Source organism: Dermacentor silvarum, chromosome 3 (genome assembly GCF_013339745.2).
Source record: "Dermacentor silvarum isolate Dsil-2018 chromosome 3, BIME_Dsil_1.4, whole genome shotgun sequence".
Lineage (NCBI taxonomy): Eukaryota > Metazoa > Arthropoda > Arachnida > Ixodida > Ixodidae > Dermacentor > Dermacentor silvarum.
The window spans coordinates 178,702,686-178,728,698 of NC_051156.1; the positions used below are offsets into that span (position 1 = coordinate 178,702,686).

Below are 26,013 nucleotides of genomic sequence, written 5' to 3' on the forward strand. Positions count from 1 at the left end.
GAAGGAAGTGCCTCCGCGAGCCGGCTCGAGAAAATAGTGCGCCCGCGCGCGCCGCGCACGCACGTTCTCCTCTCTCCTCCGCTGCCTGCCGTGCTCCCCTCGCGACGGAATGCGCGCCTCCGCCGCCGCCACCGTGCAGCGTGCGGGTTCTTCGCCGTTGTTGCTTCTGCTGCCGATGCCAGCAGCCACGGGCGCGCTGCTGCGGCCGTAGCGGCGATGGAGGGGAGAGGACCGATACAATTAGGAGAGCGGCTCATTTGCGCGCGCGATCAATGCGAGACGCGCAACACGAGACCTAAATCACGCTCGCCGCCGCTCCTTGGATCGTAGCAGACGAAAAATGTGCAACCGCATGGGGGTAAGTCACGTGCACCTCCTTTTGGCTTCGCCTACTTTCGTTCAGAACGAGAGTTTCGCATCGTCGTGTGTGTTCACTTTAGCAACGTTGGTGACGTTTTCTCTCGAGAGCTCGCTTCGATTTCATCTTAACTTCTTTCTCGTTTGAAATTTTCGCAAGAGTGTTGTTTTTATTATAACAAGCCGATATATTTTCTTCTTGTTTCTCCTGTTGCTTCATTTATTATCATTTTTTATGTATCTCTAGAGCGAGATCTTTAATAATATAGCTTCTTAATGTATGTTTTAAGAGCTGATCAGCTGGCAAAGCGCTGTATTTGGACTTAGGTAAAAATGCCCACTTCACTAGTTTACACCGTAGATCACTTTAGAATAAGTGTTCAGAAAAATTAAATTCCGCAAGCATAGCGCCCTTCTCTTTAATTCGATCAAAAGCTTTAACAAGGGCCATTGATAGCACAGCACCAGACTTGTTAGGGAGTTTTGCAATAGCATAGCTAAGTGACAAATTTCGACTAATTATTCTATAATTATTTTCATGAGAAGGCATATTGCATTTCCTTGCGATCTTGCAATTCTTAATAGACAAAAATAACCATGGTCGAATTCACTCGCGAAATTTCAATATCTACGCCAATGTAATCAACAACTACGTTAATAAATGGGTGTTGTTTGCCTGGCTACCTGCGCACTTTAATTTTCCATGCAATGTTAATGTCGAACTAAAGGACAGGTGGTGGTGGTGGAGACCGAGGGGACCGATTGTCGTTAGTCGCAACCATATAAAGCCAACAAATAATGAAGCCACGGAAAGCATGCGGGAAGTCATATGTTGTTTTAATGTAAGTTTAGAAATGATGAGGTAAAGGGAAATGAAAGTAGACGAAAAAAAACTATTTGACGCTGGAGGGGAGCCGAGCCCACATCCTCCGCTCCGGTCACTGGAGTAAACCGACTGTGGAGGTGTAAAATTCTGTAAGTCGGCTTGCACTGCAAGGTTTTTCTAACCATAACCACTGGAGCGTAGACGACGTTTTTAAAGCGAAGCTTTATACGCCTAGGCGGCATCGTATTTGGCTAGGAGAAATGGCCTGTGTACAGAAAACTGCCAGCATTGGCTCGAGCGTCGTCGTCCTCCACAGCTGGCTGCGTTGCCGCTCATCATTCCAGCGTAGAATTTCGCTTCTCACCGTCGCAGCGGAACATGTATGTAACCTCATAATTGAGAAATACTTCATTGAACCCTCGGGATTAACCCAGTGATAAACACCGGGGTCGCACGTTTCAGCTTCGCTATGGTTAACCATCTTCACGGTGTGAAAGGGCCGACGAATTTTTTATCTCTAGCCCGGTGGTACTGGAATGGTGTGGAACATGCCTTGCTTGCTTGCTTGCCTGTGGCGCGTACCCACTACGGGGGATTGGCCAAGAAGCCGGCGGTTAAAGGTTTAAGGGAAAAGGGATAGAGAAAAACCTAAACGAAAAGGTAAATCAGGGTGAAGCATAACGTTTATGATAAACATAGACCTCCTAGACCTCCTAAAGAAGACGAATCGCGTCTTCTTTCTTTCAAACTTTCTTTTTTGAGAACTCGTTCCGAATTTTGGTTTTGTCATCGGCAACCAAAATCTACCACGTTAGTCTTTCAAAAGGAGGTGCCTTTGTTCCACTTGTGACGAAGTGAGCGATGAACGTTTGCGCGTGTGTGCGTTCGTACACACTGCGAGCTTCTCTCCTTCACCTAATCTTTCAGTCCCCCCTTCCCCAGCGCAATGTTTCCATTAATTTCCATTATCGCAGCTCTATCTTCTCTCTGTTCTTCTGTAAAATGACCTCTCACCCTCCGACTACCGTACTGCGACCTCTCCGCCGCTATGTCCACGCTGCCGCGACCCTCATGACTACATACTACTCATGACAGACTTTACCTGTGAAGTCGACCCCTTGTTACGACCGCGTCGCCCACACGACGACGGTATTTTGTGGTGAATGGTGCGCTTGTTGGGAATATGCCAAGTGCGGAGTGAGCCAGTCGTTTTGCTGGCCAGCAATACTTAACAATATTCAACAATGCCAGGTGCTTCGGTCGCCCTAGCGTTTCAAGAAAGCAGGAATGGGGCCCTGCCTGCAGCAGCCGAATGTTGACGTCACACACCAAGCGCACCACTGCAACGTTCTGAGAACGTTGGCACTTCGTTGCTGCCAGTCGAGTGTTGGTCACTTTCGGCGGTAATGACCCTGACCGTCTATGTAGGGAGAGTTCATACGCACGCCAAACTGAGCTTGTGCATGTGAAGGCTCCCTACGACCGCCGACCTTGCAACATAACGGAAAGCATTCCGACAACATCTGATCTAACAGTGTAAAATAGGCACCCCCCTCCCCGAATAACAGTTAATACACACACTCTCGTTGTGTCTTTTTTTATTATTATTATTAACTTTCGTTATGTAAATACATTGTTAAGTTTTGCTAAGCTGCGTCTTGTCACTGCCCAGTCTGTCGACTCCAGACGCTCATGCAGTCTCCTTCGATCACCTACTCATCGTCGTAACAACGCTAACCGACCAACCCGAACAACAAAACACCCAGTCTTGGACAGCGATTGCCACTTAGCTGAGTGGCTGAGGGAAAAGAGTATTGATCTCGGCCTTTTTATTGATTGTATTGTGTATCGCGTTGTGACCGGAAATACGTTGAATGGTGCGCTGGTAAACAGACACCAATGAAAATAGCATGTTGCAATCAAATTGGTCCTTTTTCTTCTACATGAAAAGAAAAATATATGAACGGCCAGTGATAGAACAGGTTAACTATACGAGTGCACATGACACAAGTTAGCTTCAACGTTAATGATACGCAGTAACCCAATGAAAACACATAGGCCATTATTTAGCGAGTTCGTAAGTAGCTTAGCCGCATGGTCAACAATGGCTATATATCAAAAGCGCGACGAAACATCGGGAACCATTTGGACAATAAGAGTGCCCCTAAAGGAACACCTGTTTTGCGATCGTGCACTATGTACATTTTCTTTCCTTTTTATTCTTTTTCCTTGTGTCTTGGCTGACGTCTTCAAATTTACTTCTCTGCTTTGCGTGCTAGTTGTACTGACGATATTTTAATGTAATTTATATTTCATTTTGTTAGTATTGCACTTGTCCTGATACTTAGTAAAATGGTCTGTTGAACGAGTTACTTGTTCGGATAGCCGAATAACCGAGCACGAAATGAAAACGAGGACGAGGGTAAAGGGGGACTCGTCCCACTTGCACAAGCATTTGTCCAGTCTTCTCCGTTGTCCTCGTTTTCATCTACTAGTTTGTTAGCTTTGTCCTTAGGCATTTTTCGGTTGTTTGCTTTGCCCAGGTATTCTATATCTAATGGCCCGACTTCGCTCAATGCCTCGCTTTTTATGCTATGCTAAAATTTAAAAAAAAAAACTGTTAGTGTAGCGCTCATTATTGCATCGACTAACCTATCCGCTTGATAATGAACAGAGCTCGCAAGAGAGGTTCGATGTACCTGTGCCTTATAGGACGGATAATTGGATCCTCGTGAAGTTCACTGTTGCCAACCGCCTGCTTGTAAAAAAAAAAAAAAAAAACTTGTGCGTCCTTCCGCCTTTCCGGAAACGACGAATGCGCAAAGGATGAAAATAGCGAAGTGTTTCTTGTTTGTTCTGTCGAGGCTCCCCGTTGTCTCAGTTTCCATGCGAAAGCCCCGATCAATTAAGTTCGCATAAGGCCCCAGGGAAGCTGTACGGCAGCAGGCCGGCGAGTCACACTGTTATTTCTTCCATTGTACTACAGCAGTGCATTGTGAAACGCCCGAGATGAATCGATCTTTCGCAATAGACCATTTTCGGAAATAGCGACGTGAAGCGTTCTGTCTTGCGACGGCTCAATTTGAAAACACGGCGCTCAACAAAAAGGCTTTCTCCGGCGTATGCGTGCCCTTCCAAGTGCGAATTTCGTCTTGAGATGCGCGCACGACGGCTTCGCATATTTGGGTTTAGTACTATAGCAGTGGTATAAACATTCGTCGGCCCTTCAACTCCGTGAAGATGGTTGACCAGCGAAGCTGAAACGTGCGGCCCCGGTGTTTATCACTGGGTTAATCCCGAGGGTTCATGAAAGTATTTCTCAATTATCAGGTTACACACGCGTTCGGCTGTGACGGAGAGAACGACGTCACTGACCGGTATGCCCGCAGTCCGCCGTTGTCGCTTGCGTTCGATGTCTCGAGTTTGCTCGGCGGCGTGGTTAGCAGCATTCGACCGCCATTGCCGCTTGCGATTCTTCGAAATCAAATTGCTTCAAAATTAAATCTGTTCGTTACGTAAGACAACGAATGGCTCATACCCCCTTAAGCAATGGTGCATACCCCCGTAAACGCGGCCTCCCCATTACGACGACAGAAGAGAAGTGAAATTCTACGCTGGAACGATGAGCGGCAACGCAGCCATCTACGGAAGCAGACGACGAACGCGGGAGCAGTGGCACTAGCGCGTGCCGAGCACGAACTCAACCCTAGGGGCGCCAACGTGCCAGCTGCTAAAGAAGAGCCAATGCTGATGATGGTAGTTTTCTGTGCGCAGGCGATTTCGCCTAGCCATATACGATTTCCCCCTAGACATAAAGCTTCGCTTTAATTTAGTTGTTCTTCTACAGCGAAGCTGTTAAGCGCTAGGTTCCAGGTGATCGCGTCGGTGTACATTGGAAGTAAGCAACAGTTTTGTGGCGTCTCGTTCACTTGGTATATACCAAAATTGGCATGGAAGGACACGAATGTATGACTAACATGACTGACAGGTCATGACATCAATGACATCACATGCTCGTCAGTTACGTCACGTTTGACGATAATACAATTACGTGTGGCGCATACCCGCATTGGATATGTGGGTATGAGCCAGGGACAAGAAAGAAAGAAGGAAGGTAGGAAAGAAAGAAAGCAAGGAAGAAAGAAGGTGAGAAAGATATCACGTGTGGCTCGTACCCGCGTTGGATATATGTGTGTATGAGCCGCCGAGAGCAGGAGCGGGACATCTTCTGCCGCCATAACCTCACGGCTGTTGGCGACGTCTTCTCGTGCCTAGTCAATATTTTTGTGGATAAAAATAGACTAAATTGTATTCTGAAAGAGCTAAAGACGGAACTTGGGAAGTTTCAAGAATTTTACCTAACCACAACGACCAAAGTACGAAAAAAAAAAGGAGGGGGGGGGGGGGGGAGGAGGCTTGAAATCGGTGACGTTATACTAACATAACGGTGCTGTATGGCGTGAAATTTAAAAATGCATGATTTTGATCTTCCTTTTCCCTTCTGATAGTCAACTTATTACCGCGAAATTAGCGACACTATAGAGTTTTGAACGAATGCTTAATCAGATTAAATAGAGCTAGTGTTTCCTTTTACTGCCCCTGTTATAGTGTACTCCTTATTACGCTATAGCCATCGCGCTCATTGTGGCTACCTTCAAGGAGTCTCTGGCGTTGTGAGGTTGCTGCTTGTTCGAATCTCCTTTCAACAAGGCCTCATACATAATAGTCCACCGTGTTCACGCTCGCACAGTTAGGAGACGACACGTTCGGAGGGACTTGGTCGCGAAAATTTTCAGTCAGCCGCTCATGCGTATAAACTTGAAGCTAGCTGTTTTTTCCGCCATAATTGTGGCCCAGAAAAAGATCAAGCGCGAGAAAACCGTCGTACGGACAGGCTCTACGCGCCATTATCCTGGCAAAAAAAAAAAAAAGAAGGAAAGATGCAACGCATCAACAAAGCACGCCCAGCAACGTGCCTTGTTGTATAGCCACGTGAGCCGGCGCAGAGTCTTCTTGAATGACTTGCTCGATTCGAGGCTTCACCGCCATCTCCAGCAGCGTTGACTCATGTTGGTGGAAGAAATTGGGGCGGCGTGATGTGACCCTCGTTGCTGACAAATCTCCCAAGGCCACGACAGACTATATGGAAACTTGGTGCGCATGAAGGAAAGGAAGGAAGGAAAGAATGGAGAAGGAAAGGCAGGGAGGTTAACCAGTTCAGCACAACCGGTTTGCTACCCAACACATGGGAGGGGGATGAGGCGGAATGAAAGATGGGAAAGTGAGAACATATGTATAGGGGCTTCTACGAAGCCACCTGCAACATGCAGAAACGCTGTTCTTCGAATAGCTATACGGTCGGCGACAGGTGCGACGAGCACAGCATGACGTTTCGTTTCGCGCGTAACGCTCGAGCCTGCAGTCTTGACGCAAGTACTTTATTGATAGATGGATGACGCACAAGCACTGTTGAAGAGAACCCGAGTGTATAGTAAGACAAATGCCTACATCTTCCGAGAAGTTGTGCATCGCCTGATGACTGAGTGTTCGCAGTCACCGCGGGGGGTGAATGTTAACGCGCAAGCAATTTTCATGCTGATATGCTTCGCATGCAGCATACAGTACTGTGATCATTGGTAACATGCAGAATAATGTCAAAGGGGCCACTTAAGAGAAATAGCATTAAGTATTCTTCAAATTAAAATTCTATTGCGTTCATTTCGCGTTAATAAGGTTATTATTAGAAAAGAAAATGCCGATCGAAGCTTTCTTCCTTTTCTTTCGTTCTTTAAATTTTTATTTATTTAGCCCCGATACGCCAGCTCCTGCATACGTCACAGGGACATCATAGATGTCGAATTATTTTTTTCACGTTTATAGGCCGTGTGGCTAAGTAAAAGTCTTCGGCATTTGCAGTCAATTTTTACAAAAGAAAGAAACCCAGAAATAAATATAACTAGACGCGAGCAGACGGGTGTCAAAATTCGCGACGTCACTGTGACCTGGTGCGGAAACTTCCAAGGCAGCGTCGCCGCCAGTCCTACCTTCTTGCATCTTTGCTGACTTATTTTTTTTATTGATTGATTCTTTGTTGGGTGATTTCAATCAAAAAACAGTACATCACAAAAATGTTGGGCCGATAGTCTAAGCTAGTGGAGGCCCCTACTTCCATATATTGGCAGCTCATCTTATTAAAAATGATAAAGATTAGGAGATAATAGGTGCTTATCAATCCTCTTATCCCGGTAAGAGTGGCTTTTTTTTTCGTACATGGGTATCAATAAAGCTGAACTTATCTTCTTTATTTTGAGTCCCTTCAAAGGGGACTACAGTCGTCATACATTTTTGGTGCGGAAGCAATCGGCAAGTGTATAAATGTACGTACATCGGTAGCATGCACATTTGGGCGCGCGATGCGAGGAAAGGCTTCACGAACAATGCGCAACTGGCCAGTCGGAGTCGTAAATCATTTACGCCAATAAAAAGTGCTTCCCTTGCGAAATGAGCTTCCCGCGGCGATGCTTCGATAAAAAGCGCAGCGGTCACCGCACTGCGTGCGTTGCTCTTTATTATGACGTGAGAGCGAGGCCATCGCGAAACGGTCGACTTGAAGTTGAGATTGCCGCTAAGAGCTCCTGAGTTTAGAAATTAATTGCGCACAAGCTAGCCTTAGATCGCTTATTGTTTTCTTTATTTCTTTTTCTTCCTTATTTGTGCCAGAAGACGCAGGAAGATGTGAACCCCTCAGTCGCGCCGTTGTTCGCAAGCGCCCAGTTTTCCATAACATCGATTACATCACAGTCATCGAAAGTATCTGAGTGTTAAGGTCGCAGAAAAATCTATCAATGAGTCTATTTGCCTATTTGCCGGTTATTTTCATGTCCTGTTACCTATTCAGAATGTTTACAATTTTTTTTCTCTTTCTTTCATTTTCTCTCTCTCTCTCTTGTATTGAACTCAAAGAGAAAGCGATATCTTCTTCCTTCCTTCCGTTCTTTCTTTCTTTCTTTCTTGTTTTCAGCATGGTGTTCTACGGGTTCGGCTGCTTAAGTAGTGTCATTAAAATAGACATTAGCAACCGTCTAGTAGACGCGGAAAGGCTTCTGCATACAATTCTGTGAATTAGGTGTTTTGGCAAAGCTCCGCGGACCCTAAGCACGAATCAACATTTGAACTTATAATGAAAAACGAAAGGGTAATGCTATCTTCCTTCCATAAGCAGCTTCGGCGCTTCGAAATTTTCATGCTTTGAACCCTGAACCACGGCCGATTCTGAACTGTGGCAAGCAGCCTCGAAGCCCGTTTGTTGAAAGGGAAGTGACTGGTGGGATTGTAACATAGGTTATAGCCTCGCACTAGAGGACATGTGTCGCGAAGCACCTTGTACCGACTAGCGACAATGTCCACGAAATAGCTTACTAGTAGAAAACAACGAAACAGAGTTCCAGAACACAAAGAAAGCGCGTTTTCCCCGAGTGCTCAGCGCCTTGTCGGTGCCCTAGAGTTTTTAAAGCCAAAGTTTCTTTGCTATTTAGTGCATAGCTGTAGTCGGTTCGTATCGACTTGTTCGGCCAGGATAACTTAACGTTCCTATCGTTACTGCGTAGCGCTGTTGTGCTGGCCGAACCAGTCTATTTTAGTGCAGCCGACTTACAGAACCACAGACAAGGTCAACTGTCCCTTAGCTGAAACGCAGCATGGTAAGATTGGCTTATGATCCATATAGTTTCACCGCATGCCAGCCTCTGACAGTCCAGTATGCGAATATTCGAATAACGATTAGAATAGTGTCCTATTCGATTCGGTCTTCGAATCGAATAGTCACTATTCGAAAATGGGAATATTTTTTCGGATACTTTTCGAATATTTCATAACGCCATCTGCGCCCAAATAAACATAAAATTGAACCAAAATTACGGTAAGTTTAACCCCCGCGGGCATAGAATAGACATAAAACACGAGAACTTGCGCAATGGACCAGGCTACGCCAGTTATGTAGCCATATTTTAGAGGCTGTACAGCAATCATTCGCACTCTCTGAAGAGCGCTGTGCATGAGAAGTAACTGTTTGCTTGTTCCTAATGCTCCATGTGTGTCTTTAATAAGCAACGCTTCGTAACGTACCATGTAATGACAGCAACTTGCTAATTTTAAGAATACTGGGATGTGAACATCGTTTTATATTAATTGTGATAACGGCTGTTCATTATTCGAAAACTATTCGAAAGGTATTCAATATTCGGTTCGATTCGCTTATGACACTATTCGATTCATATTCGGTTTCGAAATTCACTGTTCGCACACCCCTACAGTCCAGCAATGTTTGCCAAGTGCGACGTGCCAGTCAACATTGCAAAGGGGTCAGCTATACGAGGATACCAGACACGTGGAATATATGTACACCGCGCAACATGAAAGCCGCCGCACGGGCGATCTGGCCATCGTTCACGGTACGCGAAGCAGTGACCGCCCGACACACTCGAATATCGGCAGTAGTCAATCCTCATCCATAACCCTCATCGAGGGAGCTGCTGAAAACTTCTTCGAGCAACAACGCCACCACGCGGAGGGATGCATATTCTGCAGTACCATCACTGCCGCTAAGCAGCAAAATGAATTCGTCGTGCTTCCGAAGGGAAACCGCCGCGGAACCATGCATAGACAATGCGGCAAGCCAGCGGTCATTGCCCAACCTGCGTGGCCGAAGATTCCCCGGCGTCGCTTGTTGGCCCCTCTCCACCGGCGTGACCCTCCACCGCACCCCTCCTCTGCAGATCTCTTGGCTGGCAGGGGTGTGGCGGTGACTGCGGGAGGCACCCTATCTTTTCTATCGGGGCAAGCGAGGAATCTGGAGCGTGATGGACGATTGCATGTAGTCTAGGTTCTCTTATCTACGTATAAGAGAAAGGGGGGGGGGGGGGGGGGGCAGTCACACAGCTTTAAATAGGAGCCTCCAGTGGAGGCTCGCGCTCTTCCATCTTAATTACTTCTAGCGGAAACGTGTAGATTCATTCACATCTTTCTTTCTATCTTTCTTAACTCCTCGACCGTTAAACTCTGCACAACGGCAGCTTCCTCGGCCACCAAGCAAGAGAGGTGAATGGCGGCGCATGCATCCAGGCCATCCGTTGAAGGTCAGACGCTATGACAGCGGGGACTTGACTCCCCGATGGCAGTTAATGGAGTGATGCCGGAACCATACACTCAAGGTGTCCGCAAAAGCCATTGGCGTAAACCATGAAACCGGACTGTTGATATCGTGACTTTGTGAAATCAACTCGCTTTACTGCATTTCGATACTTTGGTCACATGTGCTGCCAAACATACCTGTATATTATGGACCCTTCAATATTTTTCTTTCTTTCTTTTTCTATTCATGGAACGCGTGAACAACAGGTAGTTTTGTACTGGAAAAAAAAAACATTTATTAAAGCTTTCCTTCTTACTCAAACACGTTTTGAACACTTCATACGTCGCCGGGTGGTTGTTCATTTCAGTGTGATGTGTACTGCTGCTCGGTTGTCAGTCCTGTGGACCGCCCTTTGTAGGTGAGGATGATAGCGGTGTACACATGACTTCTGTAGGGAGGCTGCGTGGACATCGAAACTACGTGGACCATACGTATAACGTACAAACACGCACGCACGACACGCTACCTTGTTCAGTGGGCATGCGTGGCGTTCCGCTGTTAAGCACGAGGTCGTGGGTTTGATTCACTGCCGTGGCGACCTCATTCCGATGGCAGTAGAATGCAAAAACGATCACCCCAGGTCGTAGAAAATAATCTGGTGCCCTCCACTACGACGTCTCGATCTCGCAAGCCCTTGTTTTACTTTTGGGCGTTAAACCTCATCAGTCAATTGACCAATCAATTAATTATTCACGCGTGCACACAATCGTTATCTAGCATATATATTTCCAAGCTTACTTCCAGTAAATACAGTATTACGAGGAAGCATATCAAGCCTCTAACCAGGCAATGCGGTCAATATTTCGTCATACATGAACCCTTTCCTGCCTCTATCTTTACTTGACTACTTATATTTATTGAAGCGCGTCTACTTTTCTCCTCTTATCATCTTCACTTCCTTTCTTGTTCTTCTTCCCCCTACACTGAGGCTAGAACACAGTAGTTCAAGTTCTCTCTACCTACATGTCTCTGTGGTGTATTTGTCTGAACTTTTCTCGAACTGAACTTTGTCTGAACTTTTCTCGAATATTGCAAATGTTCTTCCTTCCTTCCTTCCTTCCTTCCTTCCTTCCTTCCTTCCTTCCTTCCTTCCTTCCTTCCTTCCTTCCTTCCTTCCTTCCTTCCTTCCTTCCTTCCTTCCTTCCTTTCTTGTTTGTTTGTTTGTTTGGTCTTCAATTGTGTGTGTTGGAGATGTGTGCGTCATGGATGAGGCCGGCTACTCGTTCTCGCTTAGTCAAACAATACATATAAAAAAAAAGGTCAGCTCGAACAAGGAAAAAAGAAATCAATATGAATAGAATAATCAAACGAAATTAAATGTCGGAGGGCGCTGATACATAGCCGACCCCCGGAAAAAAAATCATATGAGCACATCGTACATCGCAAAACACAATGACATTGCATTTTGCGATTTTTTTTCGTTTGCCTGCAGCGATGTGCACTGAGCGCGTTCGAACTTTGTTATAGGTTTATAGGTTTTATTTGTCTTTCATTGCTACAATTCTTCTTTTAAAGCAAACTAAACTTGAATACCGGTGAATTGTATAGAGCTATCGTGCTTTGCAGTGAGCTCGTTCAAACTTTCCGTGACTTTTGCTTAAGAGCCTGCCCACTTCCGTTCGCTTTTTTTGCGGAGTAACATTTGAGGGCAGAACGACGTTGCCATTAATTGTTGCTTGACTCTGGTTCTGTTTTGTTGTCTCTCCCCTTTGCCTAAGTGTAGGGTAGCCAACCGGGCGTGACCTTAGTTACTCTTCCCGCCTTTTCTCTCTCTCTTTACACACACACACACACACACACACACACACACACACACACACACACACACACACACACACACACACACACACACACACACACACACACACACACACACACACACACACACACACACACACACACACATATATATATATATATATATATATATATATATATATATATATATATATATAGTGCATGACTAAGCCAAAGCTCTTCTACAGACACATTAAATGTTTAAAAGAATTAAATATGTTATCGCGTCGCATTGGCTCACAGCATGGGCTCCAACCGAGCATTTCGAAAGCGCGGTGTCTATTGCTTGCACCGACGAAGTCGCGAGCGCTGCTGCAACACCTGCAGCACACATAGAAGAAGGGCAACTGCAGGAACATGTTGCAAACATCGCCGAGGCTAAATACCCTCGACAGCTGTCGCCCCTGCCACGCGTTCGGCTTACGCTGCATTTACGCAGCTTGTGCTATACCCAGCGACGCGAGTGTTCTTCTACATCATGACCCTGCATCACGCGTGTACATTAAAAGACGTCGTTGCCACTGCATATTAGCTAACACGCGAAGTTTACATGTATATCGGTCACACGGCTGGAGCTCCTAAGCATCTGTGCCTGATGCAGTCCATCCCTGCCTACAGGGGTAATTGCACGCTACCCCCGGCGTTCATGCCAAACGTCTCTGTTTGCTACAGAAACAGTGCAAAATGCCAACGTATTGGCAAGGTTCGCGTTTTCAGAACATTGCTGGACGAGAACAGTGACCACATCGATTGCGCAGGCGAAGAAAGAGAATTTGACTGTGTGATAAAACACAAGCGCGAACTTTCGAAGTATAAGTATACGTTTAGCGCGGGTAATAGTCAATCAATCAATCAATCAATCAATCAATCAATCACATGTTTATTATATATAGTGCCCAGTAACAGCTACGAAGCCTTCGTATTAGCGCACTTAAGAAGTAGTACGCAAGACGAAATGTACAAGGAAGACATATGTGGTAGACAAAACAATGCGAAATAGAGAAACAAATCTGTAAACAGATAACGAGGAGGCGTGAGCGTGAGAGGGAGTCAGTCATACAACATTATTATCTACATTTATAACAAAACATAGGAAATGAACTCTCAAATATATCAATACGAGCAGAATACTTATATGTTTTTGTGGAGTCGAGCCATAGGACAGTCTTTAATGCAACGAGGCCGGGCAGAAGATGTGGAATGCTGTCTGGTATACTTCAGTGGCACGGAACATTGCACATTATCACAAAGCTTTTTGGCAATGTATACGGCCATGGACCACCTTATAGAGGAACAAAATATCTGACTTAATACCCGTCTTGATTTTAGAGGTGAGTAGAGGTACATTTGAGAGAGCTGCACTATGGTCGCCAGAATGGCAAAAGGGGTGCTTGAAAATGAATTTCAATTTACTTTGGACGCGTTCAATGAGGTCAGAATTGGGTTTGCATGATCCGCCCCAAACTACAGAGGTATATATAGTGGAATGCACACGGTAGAATACAACTTCAGACAGGCAACAGGGGAGTGGAAGTCATGCGATACACGACAAAAATACCAAGAGCGTGAAGGGCACGTTGATTTTATATTTTTAGCGTGTGAAGAGAAGCTTAGCGTTGTATCGAAATACACGCCAATATCTTTCGTTTCATCGACCCTGAGTGGTAGAGCATCCCGAAGGGTGTATCGAAATTGCACGTAGTGTGTTTTCCGGGAATAACTTAAACAGGGCAAGCCCTTTTACTCCCCATGTATTTTTGGGCATATTGTGGTACCTTTTTTCTGAGAAACTAATAGAAATATCGACCAGATGTTTGTATCATTTTGTTTAGTACTTTGACTTCTATCTACTGTACCAAAAGTATTTTATTATCCAAAAAAAGCGAATTATTGACGATTTTTTCCTGCCCATACATAATTTTAGACGAATTTTTGGACATTTTCTATCATGAAACAAAAACGATTCATTGTACAGCCTTAACCTTGGTTCAGTATATTGCCACATAACCATTCAGTATGCGCAGAAAAAAAAAACAGAAAAAAAAAACAGCGTGCTATCTTATGCCATATTGAAAATAATGGTACCGACATAACGGAGAATCTTGTTGCGAGAAAACTGAGTTCAAAGTAAACAGTAACATCAATCCCACATTTTTCACTCTCCCAACATTTTTAATACATTTTTAAACCCATTTTAGGATGAATTGTGAAACTGGAAAATATTCAGAAGACAATTTACTTTCATATTTGGAAAAGAAGAAAAATCTTTTTTTTTTTTTTCTTGAAGAATTTTCGCTTACCCTGTCCCCTTAAGGCCATAGTTTTGGAAGCACTTAAGAGTTGCTTATTGCTTCTGCACCGGTTCGAGAGTGAAAAAAATGTATTGTGGGAGGTCAGTGCAGTCCTTAAGACCGTTGACAGTTTTAAAGTTTAAGTTTTTAATAATAATAATCATAATTTATTGCACGCATGAACCAACTCGCCCAAATCAAGTTGTTGTCAATAAAAAACATCACGAGAATCAGGCCTGCCAAAGCATAATTGGGTTTGACTGGCAGTGCCAAATAACAAAATTTTCATTGTCGTTGCCTTTAAAGTGGCAAATAATCAACGGGACTTTTAAAGTACTTTATTTTCCTTATTTGCTCTGGAAGTTAGAATGTTTCCAAATTGTGTCCGATGAATCCACCCAGACAAATGTAGCAAGAAATGCGCAAACGAAAAATAAGGTTGTTCGCGCACTAATCGTTTTGTTGCCATTCAAGGGCTTAAACAAAAGAAAGCGCAGAAACCTAATACGTTGAACCCGGTGACTCATTTGCTCCCGAAGTCGTTAAGCTGCGGACGTGGTTAAAGAAAACAATAATAACGCATGCTGATCGCGCCACGCCAGTCGCTGGGTGTTCTGGAATGTTCTGCGCGTCCCGCACAGGCACGCGGAACATTTCTTTTTTTTTTTCGGCGACGGCATTTTTCATCCAGCGATAAAAACACCCCGACGGTGCACCGTGCCAAAGCCGCGATCGTGATAAGGATGCACGCCAGCGTTTGGCACCGTTTCAGACCTGCCCTGGCTGTTTGTGTTTTCTGCTCTTGACTCGCAGCTGTTTCGTTTTGCTGTTTCTAAACAGGCTCGCTGCGTACGTTGCTCCGTGCCTTGTGTACGTGCATTGTTTGCAACCACGAGGCCGCTATTCTCCCTGTGGAAATGCCGATTCTCAACCCGCAGGAGGCGTCCGTTCTTCCGCGTAAGGCGAGCTATTCAGGCAAGTATTCTGTGTTCTTGCTCCACCCATCACCTCCCACTTTCATATAATTAATTAATTAATTAATTAATTAATTAATTAATTTAGCGGTTGCATTCGTGACACGTCTCCCAGCTCGAAATGTTATCCGTATATGTGTAAGTCGTAAGCACGGTCAGCCTCAGAGTGAACGTAAAGATTCCAGGTCGCTGGGGTCTCCTCCCGGGGTCCGATTCATGATCCGCGTCGTCATTCGGATACCGTACTCTGCAGTTCCTCAGATTCGACGCACTCATTTAACCGAAGCCCATGGAAAATTATGTTCGGTGGACCGAGTGGAAGTGTATATTACCACCCAGGTATTACCGTTCGGCCGGCAAATCTCCCCTGCGCATAACTGCATAGTTTTCTGTTACCCTACCTACTGTGGTACTGACCGTTTGGATTAGCGGTGTCACCGTTCAGTAACTACCGATATCGTTCGGTAGTGTCTGAGTTTTGACTAATTAAATAACAAGTTTATTGATCGAGTGTCACTGCATAACGTAAAATACTTTCTGACTTGTGACAGCCTTAATAGTTGCGTGCACAAACATCGTTACTAACGCCTCAAACAAGAGGTTCGCTTGACTGACGTGCTGCATTGGACGTGTGGAGAAATGAAACTTGACCACGCGTTTCGGAGGGGCATGAGTGACTGTTTTCTAATCCTAGCTTTTAAAGAGAAAGAAAGAGCAGCAACGGTCACGAGACTAATATACTATCCGACTGCCCTGTGGCAATGAGCTCGAAATGACAGGCGCGATAAAAAAAAAAAGAAAAAAAAATGTATTCGCGATAAATCTGCACGCGAAAGCTCCCATGTACAGGCTGGATCTTTCTATTGCATTTTTTTTTATTTATTTATATATATATTTTTTTGCTCGACTGGTCGCTTTGCAAGAGAGTCAAACGCCTTTTCCTCCTCTTTGCCCTTGACTTCTTGCGACGAGCGCACCGCCGTTCTCGAAAGTGTCATTACTCATCTACACATTGTGTATTATGCCGTGGTTGCAGGCAGCGCACGTATTTGTCGTTTCCATTCTTTGCAGGATCTCTCGAGTCACGTTGGCGAGCGTTGCTGCGCGCATACGTTTTCGAAACGCCCAATGACACATCGTATATATATACACGGATGCCTATATCGTTTCGACGAAGCTCTTGAAAAGGCACGCTATACATCGAGTCCGCTTTCACTGGGCTTGAATTATTTCCTTTCCGCTTCGAACACTGTAGCTTACTTACAGTATACGGTGTGAAGGATCGCGTGCCTGGTCTGCGTAGTGATTGCTGGAAGGAAGGATATCGCGGCTCAGTTGAGGAAGAGTTTGCAAGCAAAATTTTTTATCCCCATGGGCGTGCGTGCTAGGCGGTTTCGTTAATTATTGCGAAGCTTGTGTTGCTTTTTCTTGCTTTTTTGACTTTTTGAGTGTGAATGCGAAACACGTCCAGCACCTCTAGGGCGTACCTTTAGTGTTCGTTATCTTTTGCGCCTCTTGTGTGCTTGCATTGCGTATGTCTAAGCATACCAGTCGTACAGACATTCCTATACATCCTGGATCGAGCGGTATTCTCGGTCTTTTAATTTCTGAGATATCACTTTCAGCGGACCCTGATAGGATAAGCCAGTGGGCACAGCTCTCGTCGCGTTATGGGGAGGCGTGGCGCCAACTGCCACGTCACCTAAAAGTGGAAGCATACTCGAAAGCGAACGACCGAGCTAAATTTACCGTTCGTGACGCACCGTGATGACGGCATGTAGGGAATACAGTTGTATTCGCAATCTTTCCAGAATCTGTTCTCCATTCAGCTTAGCCGATTACTTCGGATGTAATGACAACCGCAGTATCGCATATCCCCTCGCCCCCATGCAGCTATGTTTTCTCAACAAGACATTTTACCTCCTCACTGCAGTCTGCATCGCCACCGCTTGTGTGTTTGTGACTCTTTACGATCTCAATGCGGTGCGACTTGCCTTTGCCTTTTATATCTGCATAAGTTCGTGTGTGTATAGGACAGTGTGTTGTAGATTTTGCCCCTATGACGTTGTTTCTTTTCCTTTTCTTACTACATACATTTTTTTTATATTGTTGTTTCTGCTATGCGAAAATCAGTATATATGATAGGGTGACTACATCTCTTTCTTTTACTTTCATTTCAATAATAAAAAAGAAAGAAAAAAAGGCTCCAATGTGTGATATTTCTTTCGTTTAATGCGCATTATAAATTCTAATCACTTCGTGCAGACGGTGCAGCATAAGTGAGCAGTGGAAGAACACTTTCAGCGAAACTAGATTGCGAAGCTTTAAAACGTTTTTTTTTTTTTTCGTAGCGGCTGCAGCACGAATGTTTTCTGTTTGATGCACGTCTCATTATGTAAACATGAAATGCGCTTGAAGCCATTAATTAGGGGAAGCAGTGACAGCGTTAGTTTTTTTTTCACTGCCAGCACAAACGCAATTCTCATCTCAGTTTCTTTCGTTCTTTCTGAACAGTACACAAAAGTGTCAATTGCATCACACCCATAGTCTATTCAAAGGTCTAAGAATAGAGCGAAGTTGGGGCTGCCGTTATGCAATACAACGGTACGGAAGATGACACACAAAAGCGGCGTGCCAATTGTAAGCATTCGTGAACTCTTGAAATGCTCGCAGCATATGGGTATGACGTATTTAAAGTTCCTTAAATGATCTATTTCGCTATTTCGCGGCCTCTTGTGCGCCATTTTCATTGCGGCTCCAAGTAAAGTTGTCGCAACAATAAGGCCAGCATTCAAGGTCTGTCTGATTATCATTTATAACAAAGCCCCACTGACAAAACGGTAATCCGAGAGCATTGTCGGTAGCTTTAGCGAAAAATTCGCTAAATCTTGCAAGTTTTTAGTGCGTTTTCACATCCGGACCGCTGACTCGTCACCGAAGTAACTTTCAGCTTAAAAAAATAATAAGGAAGAGGGCTAGGAACAATTGAGGTGAGCAAAACACAAAAGCGTCAAAATTCCCAGAAAGCCAGAACTTTTTCCCAAATGGAATGTTTTGAGCCACGACTTGGCGACGCGTTGTCTTGGAAAAAGTTAACACTTCCCGAGACTGGTATCATATGAGTGTTAACTGAATAGCCTTCACTCGTTTGACGTGGCGGACATCTTGCTCCGTTTGGAGTATGTACAACGCATTTGCAAGAAGCACAAAAGAAACGAACGAGTCAAGCGGAAAGAGGGAGCACTTGAGGCATACAAAATTCAAAATACAAAAGCCGCAACGAGCATTGTCAGAGAACAGATTATACCAAAAACACTCGTGCGCTTCTATTTTGGTGAACGTTTAAAGAGCCGCGGTTAATAATAATAATAAAAAAATAGTGTAGGCAACAGTCATGAGCGATATTTTTAAGATATGCGTGTTTATAAATTATAACTGACTTCTCGTGCAAGGAGGCACGAGGTGCTGATCGATTCGGTTTGAGATTCAAAGAAACATCGAGGCTGTGAGAAACGACCTACAGGGAAGGGCTCTGTAAACTATTATTGACCGCCTCGGCTGCTCTGACGTACTAGACCGACGAGCCATTTGGCACTCCTCCGCCTTCATTGGAATGCGACCGCGTACACAGCGAATCGACTACTCGTGCTGGGTTGACCGTGTACCTACCGCGTCTCATAAGACACCAAATGTTGCAAATCTGTACGATAGCAGCTTTGCGCTGTGTAGGAGCTTGCATTTATTTATTTATTTATTTATTTATTTATTTATTTATTTATTTATTTATTTATTTATTTATTTATTTATTTATTTATATTCGAAATGTTTGCAACCTCCGTCAGTGTTTTTTTTTTTTTTTTTTTTTTCTTTTTTCAACAACCTTTGATCGTCTAATAACTTGCGTGTGCTACCATTTTTGGCGATTGCGGACGCTCCTATGGAACTTGCTTTCCTCGTTCCAGGGCTGACACCATGAGTGCATCGTACTAGGCCGGTGCGTCGTAATGGAGCTCTGGGATCGGAAAGCGAGGAAGGGCCGGCCATGACCTGAGGAGTAGCAGAGGCGCGTAGCACTTCCTCACCTCGCCGTGTGCCGTTCGGATGCGCGGTATGCGTTTCCTGAACTTGGGTAGGTGGCATAGTCGCTCGTGTGATGTACAGGACGGTGTTATTATTACGCGAATACGCATTGTTCCTGAAGCGATGATTACTGCAGAACTCGTAGACTTCAAATCTCACTCGATAATGCATTCTGTATGGACCTCTTGCTGAAGAATCGAAACTGCTGTCCGTATATACCTGATTTATTTGCAAGAACAAGTGCAGGTGTCAGTTGTGAACTTAAATCAGGCGTTGCCTCTCATTTTGTGCCGTATTGGAAGCTTACTTGTTTTGCCGATGTGGACGCTACGTGGAGTGTCGGGCCTTATCCAGCTGGTGAGAATGACTTAATCTGACATTCCGCGACTAATCGATGGGCCAAATAGGATCGCGCAGATTCCATTCGCATGCTGTCCTTATGACAGGCAGCGCTGATTTAGTACCTGTCTGCGTGAATCACAATTGTGACTGCTTCAGCCAAGAATGACTATTGCGAATGCTTATACTTTTATACTTTGCTTTTATGTGGTGTCGCGATTAGTATATCAAATGACACGGTCATGTATCACATTTTTTTTCTTCCTTAGAACGAGATAGAGAAACACAAATGCTTAGCATTGTTAGCGTCGAGGAATCCCCCCTCGAGGGAACGCATTCGCGAACACTGTGCATTGTGGGCAACGTTCTGACTCATCCGTTCTTTTTTTATGCAGCGCAGTATGTGTGCCTTCTTGTTCTCGCTGTATTCCATCGTGCGCAACCTTTTCTCATTTATCGTTTCTTGTCTGTCAAAGGTGGTCGACAGTGACAGCTCTCACATCGCACGCGTCTCGCTCCCGAAAGAACGATGACGTCATCGCCGCTACCGCGCGACGAGAAGGCAGAGCACACTGCGGCAAATCGCGACAGTTCCACGTTTAGAGGCTGTCGGCTTTCGGCAGCGCTGCACGCAACTAGTCACGTCGTGCGCGGTTGTGCTTGGTTCGAACAATTCCGACGACGGCACTGCCTAATGACCTGCTAGCATATGTATAAATGCGCTGTCGCGAGCTAGGGGATCAAACAGTGTGCGTCAGAATCATTACGCTTCTTAGATGTAAACAGACGGCGCACTATTATCTACTTACCGGGATTTCCGGTGCGTTCTCACGGACGCGCGTTTAGTATACTTCATTATATATTGCGTCACATTCGCTACCTTTCAGACGGGAGCGTCATGGCGTGCCGCTGAATTACGTGCTGTCGCATATACGTACATATCCTCGCGTGTACTTATATAGCAGCGATCGAAGGCTCAAATAAATTGCGAAAGCCAGGAACCTCTAAGCGGGGTCGCAGCTCTTTTTTCGGCCACAACGAGGCAGCGTACAACCCTGACTGTTTCGTAGTTGTTCAATAGCGAGAGAAAGAGAGAAAATCACATACAAGATGGAAGACAGGGAGTTTGTTTAAACAGATTAACCAGGGATGTTAACTGGTAATATAGGGTTTACTACTCTGAACTGGTGGTGTAGAAAAAAAAAAAAACGGTTAGAACGATAGTTGTATGGAAGAAAGGAGTAGGACACGGGAACGAGAGGGAAAGGGAATGGAAATTGCCCCTTCGAAGCGTTCCGCGCTTGGGCAAGCAGTGGAACAAGCACTGGAGCGTACGAATGCGTTTGGAAGGTTAAAACCACATGTGGTACGGAGCGGCTCCTGTCAATTCGTCAACGTCCTAACCCACGGCTCTGAATCAATCCTGCGGTGTAACTGAAAGCTTTAGCCGGGGACCGACTACGATTTCTCAAGTTAAATGCACGGCAAATGGTCAAATGTTCACTTTAAGCTACTTCTGTACTGTTTCCAGTGAAATATCCTGCGAGTAGGGAAGCACCGCTTTTAATGATCTATAGATCAGAATTTTTATTTGGGGTAAAAGTGGGGGTGAGTCAGCATATTTCATAATTCACAGGCGAAGCGTTTCGAAACTTTTCGCCTAATTTCCTAACCAACCGTACCTACGTAGGGGTAAGAAAAGTTACCCAAGTGTTCTGGCTTTTTGTAAAGCATGGATCCCATTCAGAAAGTGCCGGTGTGATTAATTTATCGGCTGAAATTCCGAGAATCGCGATAACTGCTATTATTGCGGGGTAACGGAGTCGCGATTTCGACACCTCAGGTTTCACTTTACTTTTTCAATATTTGCTACACGGCCTGTGATACGTGTGAGTATAGGTTAGATGTAGCGTTCTTCCGATTTTTCTGCTTCACTTATAGGGTAAATTATTGTCTCTTAAAGCAAGCCTGATAATGTGAACGATATATGCCTATAGAAAAGAAGCTCGATCTCGTCACTACAGTCTCTCGCACAACATTTATCATATGAAACCAACATCAACATCAAAGTTAAATAGTTATACTTTTTTACTGCGACAGCAGTTAGAAGCTCGAAAGGGGGCTTGACGCGTCTGTTCGTCCTAATCATTGCACTAACGGCCATGAAATCGTCGTCTGTTAAGCTCCGCTTTCCCCGCTACCAGCACTTGAATTCGAATTCACCCCCTCAGCGGCAATGCGTAGCCAGGGGACTTCAAGGAATTGCTCGGGACATCGCGCTTGCTCTCTGTAAGGCACCGGAGTATTTGTAACCGTCGTTTGTGCGTGCTTGATCCATACCTGCAAACTGCGATTGCCATCAAAGCTCTCCCAATGTGGCGCTACACTGCTGTGGCGGCTACGACTGGTCGTAGCTTTCGCAAACTCGTACTCGTTCCCCATTGGAATGAGTTCAGCATTACGTTGATTGAAACATCACATTGCAGCTTATGGCACGTTCGAGTGGTCGTATTAGAACGCTGCGGTATAGCGCTACAAATGTCATATTATAAGGCTGCAACCAAGCTTTATTTCCAGATGACATAGTCTTCACTCTTTTGAGCCCCGTAGCCCTCCATGTGCTGCTTGAATGCTCGTGCAAATTTGCACCGCCGTCACAAAAAAGCCGAACGAGAGCACGCTGTCCTCATTTCCTTCTTATTTTACTTCCCCCCCCCCCCCCCCCCCTTTGCCAACCATTTCATATTCCAAGGTAGCAAACCAGATTTTTTTGTTTTTATGGTTAGCCTCCTTCCTCTCTTTCGTCCCTTTCTCACCTTATTAGACTGCACGTTATGTTGACGCTCTGAACTTGACACTCAAGAGTTTATCTCCAGTGTTCACGAAGTGTTTACGTACACTCTGTCGCGTGAAACGTTCACGCTGCGTCGCTCACACAAACGTCGCCGCGTCCGTTTGCCTCGCATGTTGCAGGAGCCCGGAGACCTCGCTGCCTTGGGGGCGAAACAGCGCGGTCGCTGACGCGTCGCGATGAACGGCTGGGCGACGAAGCGGCGGCCACGTGACAGCGCAGAGCAAGTGGCAGCTGGCCGGGAAAGTCATCGACAGCCGCGAACAATGGCTCTTTTCGGGTGCGCAGCCGCCGTTCATGCAGTTTCCTGTCCTCGGAAATAGGGCGTTGCGTGCCTGGCGTAAGCATCATAAAACGTGAATTGGTTGGGCTTGGGCCCTTTGATGCTTATCTTTTTTTTTTTTTTCTACTTGAAATTTCATCCGCTGTTCCGTGAAACAGTGCTAGGTGTATTACCGAAATGCGTCTCAACATTGTGGCCAAGCGGGCGGCTGTATAGTCACCCACATTTCACAAAAATGTTTGTTACAGGCCTCTCCGCTATTCTTTCCGTCTTTCATTTACACTTACCCTTCCCCCAGTGCAGGGTAGCAGACCGGGATGTCTTCCGATTAACCTCCTTGCCTCTCCCCCACCCCGTCTCTCTACATTTCCCAATTAGACCCAAACAAATCAAATACAAAATACTTGCGCTCTATTCACGAACCTTCAGTGATGACGACGACTATGATCACGCATGTTCTTTTGTGGCGTCAGGTATGGCGATAAAGCGAAGCAACAGCAAAATTTAACATTGCTTCGATGAACACGGCAAACGATTTCTTTGATCAAGTGTAACGTGGCTGTGAAGGAGGCTAAAATTCATTTTTTTTTTGTATAGAGAGAGAGAGGGAGAGAGCAAGGAGAGGAAAGGCAGGGATGTCAACCAGATAAATGCCTAAAATTCAAGTTCACCTAAATATGTGTAGGTGCACGTACGGCGGCATTATGTATTGATGGCTAACTAATAAGGAGTCATGATATGGCGAAGTGCTGCTTTGCCAAAATTTTAAGTAAGAAAGGACGTCCATTAAACATCGCGGCGTTTGCACATAGAATCGCGCACGTCCTAGACCATGTTGTACACATGACGATGAGGAAGTCCGCAGAAATTGCTCAGTTTTATTCTCGCAATTTTACGTGCCGCTACAGGATCGTGGTCGAGCGGTTGAGCATTTTTCTTTTCTGGACAGCAGTACTCAGGTAAAGTAATTGCTGGCCTAGACTGCCATGCAAACACAACTTGAAGGACAATGATGACGATGACATTTTGTGCTGTGGTGATTTATCTGGTGAAGCTAAGTGAATCTCTAGAACATTTCTCTTTAGCGTGTCGGCCGTTTTACTATTCAAAGATGTTTTTTTTTTCTTGAAAACCCTTCCGAAAGCTTAAATTGAACGTGATCCTTCCGATGGTGCTTTCTCTTGGTACTACCGAACTGGATTTAAACACAGGAACGTTTGTGATGCTCTGCTTTTTTTCTTTTCTTTTCTTTTTTTTTTTTTTGGCAGACAAGAAGGTGTGCAGGCTAAAGCTTTTCTTTCTGTTTAATATTGTCATGTTTCCTTACAGCAATATTTAGTTATTATTCAGGTCACCTAGCTTTTATTTTCACAATTTTCAGTTACTAATTTCGTTTTTAGTTATTTTCCTCAAAATCTTATTTTCTTGAATCCTCGTAGCGCCCTGTTCATGGCTGATTCCCCAGAGCGTGGAACAAACCTGTGCCACTAGCTGAACGTCGCTTACGAAGAGACACGAGTCACGACTGTATTCATTCTCCCGAAACTACCACCTTCCTACAGATGCTCTGGCGTTTTGTGGTGTCCGGTGACTCCTTTATTAACTGATATGCGAAGTTTAAATGATAAACTTTCTTGATTAAATTCCTTTTTTTTTTTGCATTTCAAAACCACTATGAATGTTGCTTTCGTATTCTGTATATCATCGCGATAAAATAGCGCTGCCTTGCGACTCGCTTCTGCGTAGCCCCGCTCTAGACAAGCAAATCCTGGCTGTCCGGTGTGCCCGCGACCGGGCTGGTGGGCTAGACCTGCCGGTCCCGACGTGGACCTAGTCGTTGGCGCGACGAGTTCGTCGTCCTCGCCGGACCTGTAATAAAGTTATTTTCACTCCTCAAATCAAATCAACCTGTGTCATCAGCAGTGCCTATGGTTACGCTCTTTCTTTTTTATTTAATTCCGCAAATGCCAGTAGCGTCGCTATTGTTAAGTAAATATAGTTCTTACGTCCAAAAAAAGTATCCTTGGTTATAAAAGGACACCATGCTCCTGAAGGTCTCCAGCATGCATGATCGTGAGTGTTTGCACCAAAACACGTGACAGAAAATTTAAATGTTGAGCCACTTTATCCTTCATGCTTAATTATTAAACTTATTTCTTTTCTCTGAAACGACAGAGTCATATTCTATGTGCACGCGTTGCGTGACACGTGAAATATACATTTGTAAGGCCCCTTTTACTGTCCTTACACACAATATTTGGAATGTTAACTTCCACACAGTTTCTTATTCTATTTGACTTTATTTTGCAATCGACCGTTTCCTTGGCTTGCGACTTTCGTAGCTTATAGTTATATAGCGCGAGCACAATTTCCGTGGGTCGACTCTGTGAACTGCCGCAGCTGCGGGTGAAGTTTATGTATCTCCTTAAAGCATATACTGTTACAATACTGTTACAGTACTGTTACGCATACTGTTACAATGTGTCGCACTGGTTACTCTGTTTAACTATTGCAGATGTAAGGAAGCACCTTGCTGACCTGTTCGGAACGACAACTGCCTTGGACACCAAGATCACCAAGAAGGCAGTCACTTAGTAGCTTGCCGAGTTTGCAACGACTGGTGGTGACCAACCTGTTTTATCACCACCAGGTGACAAAATCAGCTGACAACATCAGGTTATGTAATTCATGCTGATTCACACCTGGATTACATGAGAAAGAAGAAGACGGCGTGAAGACGTGGCTCACAGCAAAGGAATTCCCACAAACAACAAGCACTCTGCGTCCGGCATTCGCGCTGCTTATTTCATTTTTTTTTTCGTATGCCGTCTACCGACCAGCCACCATGAGCATAATCTTGTATGACGCACCGTGAATTCCATCGACACATGAATTCGTATGTAATTTTATACTTTGCATTCTAGCGTTCACGCGACGTAGCCGCTCAGTAGTATAGCGACCTTGTAATTAAAAGCTTGACATCACTTGGATGCAGCAATCCCCGCACATGTGTTCTTCTTTGCAA

General features: G+C 45.0%; 1 long non-coding RNA gene across 3 annotated transcripts; it reads left to right on the forward strand.

Moving 5' to 3' along the window:
• Nucleotides 1-79: 79 nt before the first annotated feature.
• LOC119446150 (uncharacterized) lies at nucleotides 80-26,013 on the forward strand. 3 transcript variants are annotated; one of them, XR_007466117.1, is made up of 4 exons: nucleotides 80-358; nucleotides 19,398-19,564; nucleotides 22,828-23,045; nucleotides 25,504-26,013. It is a non-coding gene; the product is annotated as an uncharacterized LOC119446150 (long non-coding RNA). The 3 variants fall into 3 exon arrangements; XR_005190743.2 differs by having other exon boundaries at nucleotides 94-358; nucleotides 22,828-22,985; XR_007466116.1 differs by having other exon boundaries at nucleotides 96-358; nucleotides 19,398-19,543; nucleotides 22,828-22,985.